This window comes from Trichomycterus rosablanca, chromosome 12 (genome assembly GCF_030014385.1).
Source record: "Trichomycterus rosablanca isolate fTriRos1 chromosome 12, fTriRos1.hap1, whole genome shotgun sequence".
Lineage (NCBI taxonomy): Eukaryota > Metazoa > Chordata > Actinopteri > Siluriformes > Trichomycteridae > Trichomycterus > Trichomycterus rosablanca.
Genome location: NC_085999.1, coordinates 30,966,697 through 30,983,346, shown reverse-complemented (window position 1 = coordinate 30,983,346; position 16,650 = coordinate 30,966,697). Strand labels below are relative to the sequence as shown.

Sequence of the window (16,650 nt, the reverse complement as noted above, 5' to 3'; positions counted from 1 at the left end):
GGCAGGGGTGCATCAATTAGAGCGCAGCCGAAGCTCGGGCTAACGATAAGGCGAGCGGACGGTGGAGAGGCGTAATCTTCATTAGCGGCGCAAAAAAATATGATGGTCTCACAAAGACGGGGCCAATGAGAGCGTAGCGGAGGCCAAAGAGTAGGATGCCTCGCCTCACAGCAGGCTCATCCCAAAGTGCTTAAGCTTTTATCACCTGGATAATGGAAAAGACATTAATTTAATATTAAAGGGGTTTGTTTTATATATTATGACTAATTTCTTCTTAATTTTTTTATCCAACAATCCGAATCAAGAATTTGAAACTAGTAAATTAACTTTTATTGTTGTGCGTAATATATATATATATATATACTGTATATATATACAGTATATATATCAGTGGCGGCTGCTGGTCTTTCAAAGAGGGGAAGCTCATTGTCGGCTTACATCATAAAATTTTTCAGTTTATTTACACATAAATTCTGCCCTCTGTTCCTTTTACAAGAAAATGGCCTGAAATGGGTTGCAGTTTGTCTTTCGACAACTGACTGGGACTGAAGCTCCCAGTGATTAAGTGACTAATGAAGTGTATTGCTTTGGCAATACGAATGTCCCTATTTGTCATGCCAATAAAGCTTCTTTTGAGTTTGAGTTTGAGAAGTGACGGTGTAGCGCTCAAACGAGCTGTCAATCAAAACGGGATTCAGCCTTTCCACTGATCCTCCAATCATCTTGCAGAAGCTCAGCGTCCAGACCCGCCCACAGCCCCATTCACCCCAAGAGACGCTTAGCGTCCGGGGGCAGGACAAAATCGAGGCATTTATCCAATGACCGGCGAGTTTCGGAGCATGAAAAAAAAAAACTCAACGCAGTCCCATAGAAGTGAAGAGACGCTCAGCTTCTGCGGGCAAATGCATTGACACTACGGGAATGTACCAGGTATATATATACTGATCAGCCATAACATTAAAACCACCTCCTTGTTTCTACACTCACTGTCCATTTTATCAGCTCCATTTACCATATAGAAGCACTTTGTAGTTATACAATTACTGACGGTAGTCCATTTGTTTCTCTGCATGCTTTGTTAGCCCCCTTTTACCCTGTTCTTCAATGGTCAGGACCCCCAAAGGACCACCACAGAGCAGCTATTATTTAGGTGGTGGATCATTCTCAGCACTGAAGTGACATGGTGGTGGTATGTAAGTGTGTGTTGTGCTGGTATGAGTGCTGGTATAGGCAGTTGTAGCCTAGTGGTTAAGGTACTGGACTAGTAAGCAGAAGGTCGCTGGTTCAAACCCCACCACTGTCAGGTTGCAACTGTTGGGCCCTTAAGCAAGGCCCTTAACCTCAATTGCTTAGACTGTAAGTCGCTTTGGATAAAAGCGTCTGCTAAATGCTGAAAATGAAAAAATGAAATGAGTGGATCAAACACAGCAGTGCTTCTGGAGTTTTTAAGTACCGTGTCCACTCACTGTCCACTCTATTAGACACTCCTACCTAGTTGGTCCACCTTGTAGATGTAAAGTCAGAGATGATCGCTCATCTATTGCTGCTGTTCATCAGTGCTCATATGACACTGCCCATGGGGCGCTTTTGGCTGGATTTTTTTTGATTGGTGGACTATTCTCAGTCCAGCAGTGACAGTGAGGTTTTTAAAAAATCAATTTGCGCTGCTGTGTCTGATCCACTCATACTAGCACAACACACACTAACACACCACCACCATGTCAGTGTCACTGCAGTGCTGAGAATCATCCACCACCTAAATAATACCTGCTCTGTAGTGGTCCTGTGGGGGTCCTGACCCTTGAAGAAAGGGTGAAAGGAGGCTAAAAAGGTATGTAGAGAAATAGATGGACTACAGTCAGTCATTGTAGAACTACAAAAGTGCTTCTATATGGTAAGTGGAGCATATTCCTCTACTCTGCAGACGCCATCAATCAGCCAGCAGAGGTCGTAATTGCATCAGTTATGAGGTCCCTATCCGGTTCCCTCCCTGGATGAACAACAGCCAATCATTGTTCATATAGCCCGCCCAGCCCAGCCGGATGGCAGAGCTGAGATTCGATACGATGTATTCAAAATCCCCGCTTTGGTGTGCTAGCGTGTGTTACCACTGTGCCACCTGAGTGGCCAATAGCCATAATTTTGACAAGTGTGAAGCAAGTTTTGAATCAGTTTTTTGGCACCTGACAACATTTTTGGCACCTGTTAGAGCAGCAAATTAAATGTCCATGCCTTATCCTGGACAGGGTCATACTGGGTAAAGGCTTTCTCCAAATTCACTGGGCGCAATGCAGTAACAGTCATAGTGTTTGCACTCGGCCCTCTCAGACATAGCCAATCGTGTCTGTATCTGACTCTCAATCGCCGAGGATTCAAACCCTGTACCCCAGCAGTACTGGGCTGGTGTCATTTATCACTGTGCCACCTGACTGCTCGGTGTCAAGCAATTGTTATTCTTGTCTGGACCTCATCTGATCACCTAGATTATACACTATTCTAGAATCTGCTGATCCTGCTACATTTTCAGAATACGTGATGTTCAGATTGATGCTGTAGATGGTGCAGTACTGGATGAATAAAGTGAGTGATATGTCTCGTTTTGCTTCTGTGAGGAGTAATTGAATAAGTGTCACACTTTAAAGAGAAATATTTAACAGTCTGAAGGTACTCAGTTATCAGATCATCCCAGTGGTCCATGAAGAACAGGGACCACTACAAACCTGATCAGGATGAAGCTGTTACTGATGACGAATGAACAATTCAAAGCAGTGGATGACCAGATAAGATTATTCTAATGAATAAACTCTGGACACTGTGGTAACCCAGTGACTCTTTCTGCTATTTCCAGTGGCAATAAAATAGGGCGGCATGGTTGCTTGTCGGTAGCATTGTTGCCTCACAGCAAGAAGGTCCTGGGTTCTATTCCCAGGTGGAAGCTTCCAGGTCCTTTCTGGGCGGAGTTTGCATGTCCTACCTGTGTCTGTGTGGGTTTCCTCCGGGAGCTCCAGTTTCCTCCCACAGTCCAAAAACATGCAGTCAGGTTAATTGAAGATACAAAATTGCCCTTGGTGTGAATGTGTGCTCTGTGAAAGACCTGTCCAGGGTGTTTCTTACCATTCGCCCAGTGAAATGTACCTACCCCGACCCTGAATGGCATAAAGCTGACTTGGATGGCATGGTGGTGCTTCAGATATCGAATACCTGGTGACCAATGGAACCATGTGACTGTGGCAAACTTCAGCAAGAGTTCATGTATTTTTGGTTCTTCCATTACATTAACTGAATCATAAGATACTAGCCATTTAGAGAGACACTGTCGCCTTACAGCAAGAGAGTCCTGGGTTCGATTCCCAGTGGAGCGGTCCGGGTCCTTTCTGGGTGGAGTTTGCATGTTCTCCTGATGTCTGCATGGGTTTCCTCCGGGTGCTCCGGTTTCCTCCCACAGTCCGAAGTCATGCAAGTGAAGTGAATTGGAGATACAAAATTGTCCATGACTGGGCCGCTCAGGTGGCGCAGCGGTAAAAACACACGCTGCAACCGGAGCTGGATCTCGAGTACGTCGTATCGAATCCAGCTCTGCCTTACCGGCCGAGGTTGAGCGGCTACATGAACAACGATTGGCCTGTTGTTCAGATGGGCGGGACTAAGGTCGGAAGTGGGTCTCTCTCACTGTCAGAATGGTGCAGTTACGACCTCTGCTGGCTGATTAGAGGCGCCTACACGGAGATGAGGAAGGAGTGCTCTTAGGGTGTGTCTCTCCGCACGCAACGCTAGGTGGCGCAACACTCGTCAATGTGTGGGTGGCAAGATGCATACGGCTTGGTGCTCATGTGTCGGAGGGGATGTGGGTTAGCTTCGATCTCCTTGGTCAGGGCAGGGATCGGCAGAGGCAGAGAGGAGGCGTGATGCAAATTGGGCAACTGGACGCGCTAAAGGGGGAGAAAAAGGGGAGAAAATGCATTAAAAAAAAAAAAAATTGTCCATGACTGTGTTTGAACTTGAACTGATGAATCTTGTGTAACCAGTAACTACCTGTCCTGTCATGAATGTAACCAATGTGTTAAACATGACATTAAAATCCTATCAAATGAACATTTAGAGAGAGTCTGTCATGTTTTCATTAGAAAGCAGTCATGGGTTAAAGAGCTCCTGCAGATCATTTTTAACAGTGGTGACGAGATGAACGTGTGCACCACACCACACAGTGTTGTACAGGACTGCATAGTCAGAGGTCAGTCAAAGCGCCCATGTTAGCACCTGGTCCACCATCAAAAGCACCTACAATGCTGGACATCTGAGCAATGGTAGAATGTCGACTGATAAGGCATATTCTGATTATTTCAAAATCATGTAGACGGCTAGACACGAGTGCGTCATGAAGGATGAAGGATCCACTGTAGGGTGATTCACGTCCGGCACCAGATACTACAGGATTCCTTCAGAAGTCTTGGCAGGTCAGAGCTGTTTTGTCCAGCACATTAGCTGCTTGGTTTTAATGTTTTGGCTCATCAGCGTATAACAGACTTTGTCTAAAAAGCTCAGACTCTTGATGTTCAGCTTGAAAGAAAGAATGCTTTAGGTTTAATAAGGTCAAAGTGTTTAGAAACGTGTGAAAGTGCCGCACGAGCTCAAGAGCGGAAAGAAATTCGATTACATTGTGTCCACCTATCCAAATCAACCACCTCATGTGAACATTGTGCATCCAAGCACACAAGCAGCTCCCGAGCCCACACAGCCAATCTCGCACCATTTAAGTGTATATTAGGGGGGGAAAAATGACAATCTGCCCTATTGAACGGGTTTGTACCCTCAGGCCAAACTGAAATGGTAATGCAGACCACATTTCCACTGGACTGCACTCGCCTTTATACGGTAGTTCTGTGTAGCACAGGGGTGGCAATTAAATTTTCCAAGGGGCCACATAAGAAACTCGGACTGTTGTGGAGGGCCGGACCAATAAGGTGAACTTAATTCTGCTCAATATTCATTAATTTTATCTTTTTATTTACATTTTCAGCATTTAGCAGATGCCTTTATCCAAAGCGATTTACAATACAGTTACAGTATACAGTCTGAGCAATTAAGGGTTAAGGGCCTTGCTCAAGAGGCCAACAGCAGCAACCTGGCAGTGGTGGGGCTTGAACCAGCAACCTTCTGATTACTAGTCCAGTACCTTAACCTCTAGGCTACAACTGTCCACTCTTTATGAAAAGCAGTGAATTGTACAGTTCTAATAAGCTGTTAATGTTTTGATGTTACATTTAGAAAGTTAGAAGTATGCAGAGTAAAAACATCAACATTATTTTACTATTTAAACAAACAAATGCAAAAACAAATGTGAACAAAATGTGCAGGTTTTTAAACTTTACACTATTTTGTTTTGAGTCTAATTACCTCATTTGTTTTTCAGTCCTTTGTTATTGTTTAATATTATTTTTAAAATCACAGAGCTGGTCCTGACTGCTTCAGTTCTGGATGTGTTAAACTTTATAAAACAGTCTTTGTTGCTTTTGCAGTTTAGTTAGAGAAGCTTCAGGTGTGACCCCCCGCATCGTTCATATGCTTGTATTTCTGTTTAGTACCGCAACAGAGATTTAGAGCCTAAATTCTGATCCTTAACCAGCGTTACATCTGACTTCAGTAAATAAACAATTCAGAAGTTCGTGTCTTGTTAAAAACTCCACCGTCAATCACTCAGTTCTGTTCGCATTACAGTGAAGCTGATACACTCGCGCACACACGCGCATACGCAAATCGAAACGTACGGATATTTAAAGACACAGCGCTCCCGTCAAAATCAATCCTGTTATAGTGCATGTTTGATGTACATTTATTTACGTCTAATTTTTAATTGCCACGAACCTCATGCGGGCCGGATGGGGATGTCTCGCGGGCCGGATGTGGCCCGCGGGCCGTACAATGCCCAGGTCTGGTGTAGCAGGAACCTTTTTTTAATATATATATATATATATATATATATTTTTTTTTTTTGTTTATGCATTTTCTCCCCTCCCACACTAGGCGAGTGCATATATGCGAATCAGCCTTGTGTACAGAGAGACACACCCTGATCAACGCACTCTTTCCCCGCCTCTGTGCAGGCGCCATCAATCAGCCAGCAGAGGTCGTAGTTGCATCAGTTATGAGGAGTCCCAATCCGGCTTAATACCCCACCCCTATATGACCAACAGGCCAATCGTTGTTCATGTGGCCGCTCAGCCCAGCCGGATGGCAGAGCTAAGATTCGATACGATGTATTCGAAATCCAAGCTCTGGTGGGCTAGCGTGTGTTAGCGTGGGGTCGTACAATTAGACATCCGCCATTTGTTCATTTTCCTTCGCCGCTTTATAATGGTCAGGGTCGCTGTGGATCTGACACAGCCTAGAAACTTTGACTGAATGGCAAGAATCCAACCTAGACACAGGGTCAGTCCATCACAAGCAACACCTAGGGTCAGTGAAGAGTCAATCCACCTTGTGCACATATTAAGAGGTGGTAAATATCCATTCAGAGAAACCCACATACATCAAACCAGTGGTGTAATGTAATGAAGTAATAATACTTCCATACAGTACAAGAATGAGTAAATAAATTAATAAATGAACTTCAGCAACCTACATGAAGCCATGGCCAAATCGCTAATGAATACCATTTGGGATGAATTGGAACACTGATTGCAAGCCAGGCATTACAAATGCTCTTTTGACTGAATGGGCAGAAATTCATAACCCATAATGTAAAAGCTCTCCCAGAAGTCTGTTATATAGTTATAAAAGCAGGGCGACTTGATATTAATGGGTGTAGTTTTGAAACAGCATGTCCAACAACCTAGTGAGCTCTCTACACAGACGCATTTTACATCATCCTCCCGGGAAGAAGGCTGTTCAAAATCCTAGATACCTTAAAATGCTGCCTACTGAGGTGCCTTAATTCTGAACGATAATCTGACTGAATAACGAGGGAGCATCCAACACTTCCTTAGCAGTGAAGGCAATCCCAGCATTCAGTGCGGCACAACTTTTCTCACAAAAAATACAAACATGGGCCGCTCAGGTGGCGCAGCGGTAAAACATGCTAGCACACCAGAGCTGACATTTCAAACTCGTCGGTTTGAAACTCAGCTCTGCCATCCTATTGGCTTGTTGTTCATACAGAGAGAGAAAAGTCAGATAGGGACCTCATAACTGATGCAATTACGATCTCTGCTGGCTGATTGAGTCAAGGGATAATGCGATCAGGGTGTGGCTCTTCACGCACAAAGCTGAACTCGCCTCATGCAGGTGAAAACATGCAGTCGGCTACTGCACACGTGTCGGAGGGGGCGTGCGTTAGTTCTCTAGTTGCTCTGCTTGATCGAGGCGGGGGTCAGCACCAGTAGTGAGGAAGCACTACGCAATTGGGTAAAAATTGGACGTGCTAAAAATCGGGAGAAAAGGGGAGAAAATGCATTAAAAAATACAAATATGGAGGACAAATGCGGAGCAACTAATGGAGTTCTTTTGAAATGTAAACAAATCCTCATTGATTTTTCAATCCATCATTGATTTAAAGGTGCACAAGTGTGATTTGTTTGCAAATTTAGGCTTGTCAGTGACAGTTAAACCGTTTTCGGTACACGGAGGGAGATGTTACCTGGCATGCTAGCGGGTTGTGCCACCTCAGCCCATTGGTTTGAATGGCCTGAGGCTAACTGCGTTAGCTTAATAAGCAAAACTGCAAGACATAATCGCTGTAATAACTGTCTAAGTAGTGCGTCTAAATAATCTGCCTTATAAGTTCAATGTCTTATTAGAATCCTCTCTACTTAAGAAGCTGCCTAAGTAGGCATTAGGCAGCAAGGCAGCTCACTAGATTTTCAAACAGACCCCTAGAGTATATACATTTACACATCCTAATATCAAACAAACACATCACGTAGTTACTCCAGTACAAACGTGTCCTCATTGCTAATCAGGTTTTCAGCTCTGAACCTCAGTGAAAAGTTCAGTAAATTATAAGATCTCAGCAGACGACGTTCTTATCTGACTTCACGGCGTGAATCACAATGTTCTTGGTTCTACACTGATCTAAATGTCTCGAGTAATCCTATTTGTCCACTTCAAAATTCGAGCTGATAATAATCTTTATTATGCGTGATGAGGTTCAAGGGAGCATGTTTCAATGCTTTTCAGACTGAAAATGCTATCAACTTCAAACGCTGCGAGAGGGCATCAATTTCAAATCAGAAATGTACAGTGTATCACAAAAGTGAGTACACCCCTCACATTTCTGCAGATATTTAAGTATATCTTTTCATGGGACAACACTGACAAAATGACACTTTGACACAATGAAAAGTAGTCTGTGTGCAGCTTATATAACAGTGTAAATTTATTCTTCCCTCAAAATAACTCAATATACAGCCATTAATGTCTAAACCACCGGCAACAAAATTGAGTACACCCCTAAGAGACTACACCCCTAAATGTCCAAATTGAGCACTGCTTGTAATTTTCCCTCCAAAATGTCATGTGATTTGTAAGTGTTACTAGGTCTCAGGTGTGCATAGGGAGCAGGTGTGTTCAATTTAGTAGTACAGCTCTCACACTCTCTCATACTGGTCACTGAAAGTTCCAACATGGCACCTCATGGCAAAGAACTCTCTGAGGATCTTAAAAGACGAATTGTTGCGCTACATGAAGATGGCCAAGGCTACAAGAAGATTGCCAACACCCTGAAACTGAGCTGCAGCACAGTGGACAAGATCATCCAGCGTTTTAAAAGAGCAGGGTCCACTCAGAACAGACCTCGCGTTGGTCGTCCAAAGAAGCTGAGTGCACGTGCTCAGCGTCACATCCAACTGCTGTTTTTGAAAGATAGGCGCAGGAGTGCTGTCAGCATTGCTGCAGAGATTGAAAAGGTGGGGGGTCAGCCGGTCAGTGCTCAGACCATACGCCGCACACTACATCAAATTGGTCTGCATGGCTGTCACCCCAGAAGGAAGCCTCTTCTGAAGTCTCTACACAAGAAAGCCCGCAAACAGTTTGCTGAAGACATGTCAACAAAGGACATGGATTACTGGAACCATGTCCTATGGTCTGATGAGACCAAGATTAATTTGTTTGGTTCAGATGGTCTCAAGCATGTGTGGCGGCAATCAGGTGAGGAGTACAAAGATAAGTGTGTCATGCCTACAGTCAAGCATGGTGGTGGGAATGCCATGGTCTGGGGCTGCATGAGTGCAGCAGGTGTTGGGGAGTTACATTTCATTGAGGGACACATGAACTCCAATATGTACTGTGAAATACTAAGCAGAGCATGATCCCCTCCCTCCGGAAACTGGGTCGCAGGGCAGTGTTCCAGCATGATAATGACCCCAAACACACCTCTAAGACGACCACTGCTTTATTGAAGAGGCTGAGGGTAAAGGTGATGGACTGGCCAAGCATGTCTCCAGACCTAAACCCAATAGAACATCTTTGGGGCATCCTCAAGCGGAAGGTGGAGGAGCACAAAGTCTCGAATATCCGCCAGCTCCGTGATGTCGTCATGGAGGAGTGGAAAAGCATTCCAGTGGCAACCTGTGAAGCTCTGGTAAACTCCATGCCCAGGAGAGTTAAGGCAGTTCTGGGAAATAATGGTGGCCACACAAAATATTGACACTTCAGGAACTTTCACTAAGGGGTGTACTCACTTTTGTTGCCGGTGGTTTAGACATTAATGGCTGTATATTGAGTTATTTTGAGGGAAGAATAAATTTACACTGTTATATAAGCTGCACACAGACTACTTTTCATTGTGTCAAAGTGTCATTTTGTCAGTGTTGTCCCATGAAAAGATATACTTAAATATCTGCAGAAATGTGAGGGGTGTACTCACTTTCGTGATACACTGTATCTGGGATCTCGACGCTCCTTAAACTACAATGCATCTCCGCTGATTAAAACACATCAAAGCCTTGTCATTCACTCCTCTGAGCAATAAGGCTAGATTTTAATTGCAAAATGTTAAACCTCACAATTAAAGGCTTTGTGCTACTTAAAGCTAGCTCAAACAGACACCAAAGGACGAGCATACAAATTAGATGCGGGAAAACGCAGCGTGTACGAGCAAAGAGAATTAAACGGTGGCTTTAAAAGCTCCCTGAAAAATGATCGTGTCTCTTGGTGTAGTTACAGTGTAAGCATGAACTATGACAAAAAAAAACTATCCCTCTTTCAACTGAGAGTTAGTCTTTATCTCTTTAATCAGCCGGTTTATTATTTAATTGTTTATTTTAAAATGATATTATTTAGATACTTATATGAACCCATTAATTAGATTCAAACTTACAAAAATGGTCCCCTTTTTCAAAAATACCAAATTCTATAAATATTCATAAACATGCAATGTCTTTCACCAAATGAAATAGCACTCTACACTCACTGTCAATTTTATCAGCTCCACTTTCCATATTTGTAGTTCTACAATTACTGACTGTAGTCCATCTGTTTATCTAAATACCTTTTTAACCTGTATTCACCCTGTTCTTCAATGGTCAGGACCCCCACAGAGTAGATATTATTTGGGTGGTGAATCATTCTCAACACTGCAGTGACACTGACATGGTGGTGGTGTGTTAGTGTGTGTTGTGCTGGTATCGGTGGATCTGACACAGCAACGCTGCTGGAGTTTTTAATTACCGTGTCCACTCACTGTCCACTTTATTAGACATTCCTACCTAGTTGGTCCACCTTGTAGATGTAAAGTCAGAGACGATCGCTCATCTATTGCTGCTGTTTGAGTTGGTCATCTTCTAGACCTTCATCAGTGGTCAAAGGACGCTGCCCACGGGGCGCTGTTGACTGGATATGTTTGGTTGGTGGACTATTCTCAGTTCAGCAGTGACAGTGAGGTGTTTAAAAACTCCATCAGCGCTGCTGTATCTGATCCACTCATACCGGCACAACACACACTAACACACCACCACCATGTCAGTGTCAGTGCAGTGCTGAGAATGACCCACCACCTAAATAATATCTGAACTGTTGTGGTCCTGTGGGGGTCCTGACCATTGAAGAACAGGGTAAAAGCAGGTTAAAAAAGTATGTAGAGAAACAGATGGACTACAGTCAGTAATTGTAGAACTACAAAGTGCTCCTATATGGTAAGTGGAGCTGATAAAATGGACAGTGGGTGTAGAAACAAGGAGGTGGTTTTAATGTTACGGCTGATCGGTGTATATTAAAGGTTAAGCAGAAGAAAAACCAAACACTAATGTAAAAGAAGACGGCACCTCAAACGTAAGTATGCCAGTCATTTAAAGACATTGAACGCTTTGTAGCTACACAGCCATAAATGTGAAAACATCCTCCCGAAGCAAACAGGTAGTCAATTTAGAGTGAGATAAAAGACTAGCGAGGTGCTACTCTGTTGTTGCGATTAGATTAGCTCGCGCTGTAGAGAACCTCGGCAGCCAAACGTCAATACATCTGAGCTTTACAAGAAGCCCCGTGGATATGAAAAACAACTCCAACAACAAGTCTGAGAGCCGGACTGGGAGCCAAGAGCCGCTCTGCCATTCGACATTCTTACAGGGTGTCGAGCTCCGCCATCAAATACGGTCAAAAGAAATCAAACAGCGGCTGTAAATGTGCCAGCTCGTCCTGCTGAGCGTAAAGAATGGACGTTCTTAACCCAGAAGTGAAGCGTCATAAAAATGTCATGTCGGTACATGTATTATTGAACAAAGCTCCATGTTAAGGTCCCTGTAGAAGCTGTCCCAACTTCCACAAAAAAATAGGTATTAATGAAATTCCTACTATGCCCCCGTCCCCACCCAAAAAAATAGGGGCGCAGCATTATTTAATAGGGTTTAACAGTCGCTGAAGGCATCTGAACTATCTGCAGTGAAATTTGGATGTATAAAGAGCAATTCCCACATCCCTCTGGGGTATCAATGAAAAACACTTTCATGGCCAGCTGAATGAGGGCAGGGCAGGGAAGAAAAGCCAGCAGCGGGACATCATGTGACCGACAAGAAAATGTGACCTCTCATTTCATCCTTTAATAAAGTCGCACCCAGGTGGCCTTGAGGCCTTACAGTTACCACTCGGCTACCCCCTTCCCGTCTATACACCTGGCTGTCTGTCTTTCTCTTTCTATATGATGGTGCGAGAGTCTGATATTGAGATGAAACCCCTTCTGGATCTCTGCTGGTGAACCGTTTTCCATTGCTTCATCAAACTGCCTCATGTTTAAGATCTAAACACCCGTCTGTCATTCCTTCTGTTTCTATATAAGGGTCTGAGAGTCTCATATTGAGATGAAACCCCTTCTGCTAGTGACCCGTATTCCATTGCCTCACCAAACACCCTCATACTCAAAATCTAAACACCCGTCTGTCATTCGTTCTGTTTTTCTATATGGGTCCGAGAGATGCATATTGAGATGAAACCCCTTCTGGATGTCTGCTGGTGACCCATTTTCTACTGCTTCACCAAACACCCTCATATTCTAGATCTAATCCCCCGTCTGGCATTCGTTCTGTTTCTATATAATGTTCTGAGAGTCTGTTATTGGGATAAAACCTCTTTTGGATGACTGCTAGTGACCCATTTTCCATTGCTTCATCAAACACCCTCATGTTTAAGATCTAAACACATGTCTGGCATTCGTTCTGTTTCTATATAATGGTCTGAGAGTCTGTTATTGAGATGAAACCCCTTCTGAATGTCTGCTGGTGACCCGTTTTCCATTGCTTCACCAAACACCCTCATATTTAAGATCTAATCGCCCATCTGTCATTTGTTCTGTTTCTATTTAATGGTCCGAGAGTCTAACATTGAGATGAAACCCCTTCTGGATGTCTGCTGGTGACCCGTTTTCCATTGCTTCATCAAACTGCCTCATGTTTAAGATCTAAACACCAGTCTGTCATTTCTTCTGTTTCTATATAATGGTCTGAGAGTCTGTAATTGAGATGAAACCCCTTCTGGATCTTTGCTGGTGACCCGTTTTCCATTGATTTACCAAACACCCTCATACTCGAGATCTAAACGTTCGTCTGTCATTCGTTCTGTTTCTATATAACGTTCTGAAAGTTTGAAACCCAATTGCAGTTGTAGCCTAGTGGTTGATGTACTGAACTAGTAATTGAAAGGTCATTGGTTCAAGCCCTATTACTGCCAGGTTGGACACTGTTGGACCCTTGAGCAAGGTCTTTACCCTGAATTGTTTAGACAGTATACTGTCACATTACTGTAAGCTGCTTTGGATAAAAGCGTCTGCTAATTGTAAATGTAAACCCCATTTGGGTGTCTGCTGGTGACCCGTTTTCCACTGCTTCACCAAATACCCTCATTTTTAAGATCTAAACACCCATCTGTCCCATCTCATCCTCTATCTATATGATGGTCCAAGAGTCTGTTATTGAGATGTTGCCGCTTCTTGATGTCCGGTGATGAAACGTGCTTCATTACCACACCGTTCGCTCTTCAGATCTCTCTAACAGCCATTGTGCAATAGTTCAAGTGAAGAAACGCTCCCAGCCAGAAGCAGCGACATCCCATCTCCACCACGGCTCTAAGATGGCCCTGCGGTTACAGTCTTTGAGAAACATGAACCCAGATGACTCGCTACTCTGCTAGCAGAGGATACAAGCCGTGACGCAACCCTCGCCTGTTTGTCAACGTTATACTGATTTTACAATCCGAACTCAAAGCGAGAAGTAATTTGTTTAAACAAATGCGCCGCTACTTGCGACGCAGCACCAATTAGCTTAAATGTGCGCGGTTGAAAGACTGAAGCTCAACTTGCTCCAGGCGGGTCATTTTTCAAGTTCCGAAATACAAAAAAAAAAAACACAAAGCGAAGCCTGCGACTCCATTGTGCAAATGATCTGGGTGTAATACTTTCATAACTTCCTGTACAAAAGGAGCCCTGTGGCAAGTCTCTCAACAGGCAGGCTGGTCCGAAAAACATTGGGGTTATCAGAGTTTCTGTAGGCCATTTCTTTAATTAGCTCTCATAATTTTAGCCGTGATAACGTCACAGGATTGATGAATGTAGCTCTGGAAGGACGGCAGAAAGTTAAATAAAGTCTGTTTTATGTTAACTTGATTCTAAAATTAAAACGGGCCACCTGAAGTTACCAAAACGCTTCTCGGAATAGACTGTTTAAAGCTAAATAGTGGCTCTGTCTGAACCAAAAATATTTGGACACCTGACCATGAGCAGGGTGGCACGGTGGCTCTGTGGGTAGCACTGTCACCTCACAGCAAAAAGGCGGGGCGGTCCGGGTCCTTTCTGTGTGGAGTTTGCATGTTCTCTCCGTGTCTGCGTGGGTTTCCTCCGGTAGCTCCGGTTTCCTCCCACGGTCCAAAGACATGTGACAGGTAACTTGAGATGCAAAATTTGCCATGATGGTGTTCAATATTGAGCTTGAACTGATGAATCTAGTGTAACCTGTAATTACCGTTCCTGTCATGAATGTAACCAAAGTGTGTAAAACACGGCGCTAAAATCTGGGCGTGGCACGGTGGCTCGGTGGGTAGCACTGTCGCCTCAAAGCAAGAAGGTCCTGGGTTCGATTCCCAGATTGAGCAGTCCGGTTCCTTTCTGTGTGGAGTTTGCATGTTCTCCCCATGACTGTGTGGGTTTCCTCTGGGAGCTCCGGTTTCCTCCCACAGTCCAAAGACATGCCAGTGAGGTGAACTGGAGATACTAAATTGTCCATGACTGTGTTTAACATTAAAGACTTGAACTGATGAATCTTGTGTAACAAGTAACTACATGTTCTGTCATGAGTGTAAAACATGACATTAAAATCCTAATAAATAAATAAATGATAAGCGTCTAGACTCCAGTGACTAGGAAAACAGACAACTTCAGACAACTGACAGATAAAAAGATACTTCTGACTATGTGCCTGTTTCACTCGTTTCTGTCTTATTACACACCCACACACCTGTCAAATTCAAATATTTATATATACAAAATTATTACCAGAGAACGTAACTGGCATTAACTAACTTCCCCCCAAAAATGTGACGCATACATTAACAATTGGCTGCCTTTGATTTACTTGCAGGCGTCTCTCATCTCGCTCATTTGCCAGACCAGCTTTCATCTTGGGATAAAAGCAGAACTCAGTTTGGAATGATTTCCACACTGGGGTACTGGTTATTCGTAACTGTGGCTTGCCAGCACGGGCCGTCTGGTCCGACTCTGAGTCGCTGGAAGTTTTTCGACACACACCACGGACACACACCTATCTCTCCGGTGGGTAGCAGGTGCTGAGTGAGGATGTCTGCTGAGAGCGTCTCTAACTGACAGCTGGCGGGAGGAGACACCAACAGCTGCGGCTGAGCGCTGGTATGAAAGAAAAAGACAGTGAGAGAAAAGCGAAGACAAACAGCATCGATACCCCCGGGGTTGCCGGATGCAATCCGCCAAGCCGAAAGTGGGCAAACAGAGTCGGAATTGTTGCAGTCGGCGGGAAAGCGTCTTGTCGAATTCCTGATGTTGTGGTGAATTTCAGAGCTAGCGGATCAGCGCGGGAGGGCGAGGGAGCTCAAACACTAGGTCGGGGTGCTCAGCTGACATCTCGAAGTCATCGGTTCGAATCCCAGCTCTGCTACCCACAGGCTGGGCGCCTACATGATCAACAATTGACTGGTTCACAAGGAGAATGCTGGAAGGGATTCCTCATAACTGATGCAATTACGACCTCTGCTGGCTATAATGGAATCAGTGTGTGACTCTCGGTACACAAAGCTGATCCGTATATGAACTCGCCTCATACAGGTGAAAAGATCTGCAGGTGTAGCCTAGTGGTTAAGGTACTGGACCAGTAATCAGAAGGTTGCCGGTTCAAGTCCCACCACTGCCAGGTTGCCACTGTTGGGCCCTTGAGCAAGGACCTTGACCCTCAATTGCTTAGATTGTATACTGTCACAACTGTAAGTCGCTTTGGATAAAAAATTTAAAAGATGCAGTCGGTTACTGAGCATGTGTCGGAGGGGGCGTGTGTCAGTCACGGTTCTCCTCAGTCAGAGTGGAGGTCAACATCAGCAGAGAGAAAGTGTAATGCAATCCGATAACTGGATATGACTAGATTGGGAGAAAAATTGGGTAGTAGGTGTTATTATGGTGCGGGTCATAATGTGGGTCATAACAAGGGTTAGGCAATAAAGAACGTGGAAACAATGATCGGATTATCACAGGAAATAGTGTTGAGATGAAGGTCAGGTAAGCCTTGGCAAGTTGAATCAAGTCACTTTTTTGCAGAACCACTGGTTTAAGAACAAGTGCTTTGGTCTATTAGCCTGAAAACCAGGTGTACAGAAAATCCCGTGTACATCTCCCAGCCTGACCAGCTACAACCTTCCTAACTAGCATCCAAAACCCCTAGAAGTAACTTCTAGGGTCTGTCTGAAAACCTAGTGAGCTCTCTACACAGACGGCATTTTACATCATCCTACACACTCCCGAGAAGAAGGCTGTCTAAATTCTTAGATCCCTTAAAATGCTGCCTACTAAGGTGCCTTAATTCTAAGCAATAATCTGCCTGAATAATGATGGAGCATCCGATGCTTCCTTAGGGGTGAAGGCAATCCCAGCATTCAGTGCAGCACAACTTTTCTCTGGGCGGCCACATGAACAGTGATTGGCTGTTGTTCAGGGTGGGA

General features: G+C 44.2%; 1 protein-coding gene across 3 annotated transcripts in view; it reads right to left on the bottom strand.

Annotated features, from left to right (window-relative positions):
* The window catches only part of dachd (dachshund d), a 205,519-nt gene that overhangs the window by 161,588 nt on the left and 27,281 nt on the right, over nucleotides 1-16,650 (bottom strand). The gene's annotated exons all lie outside the window — the stretch shown is intronic.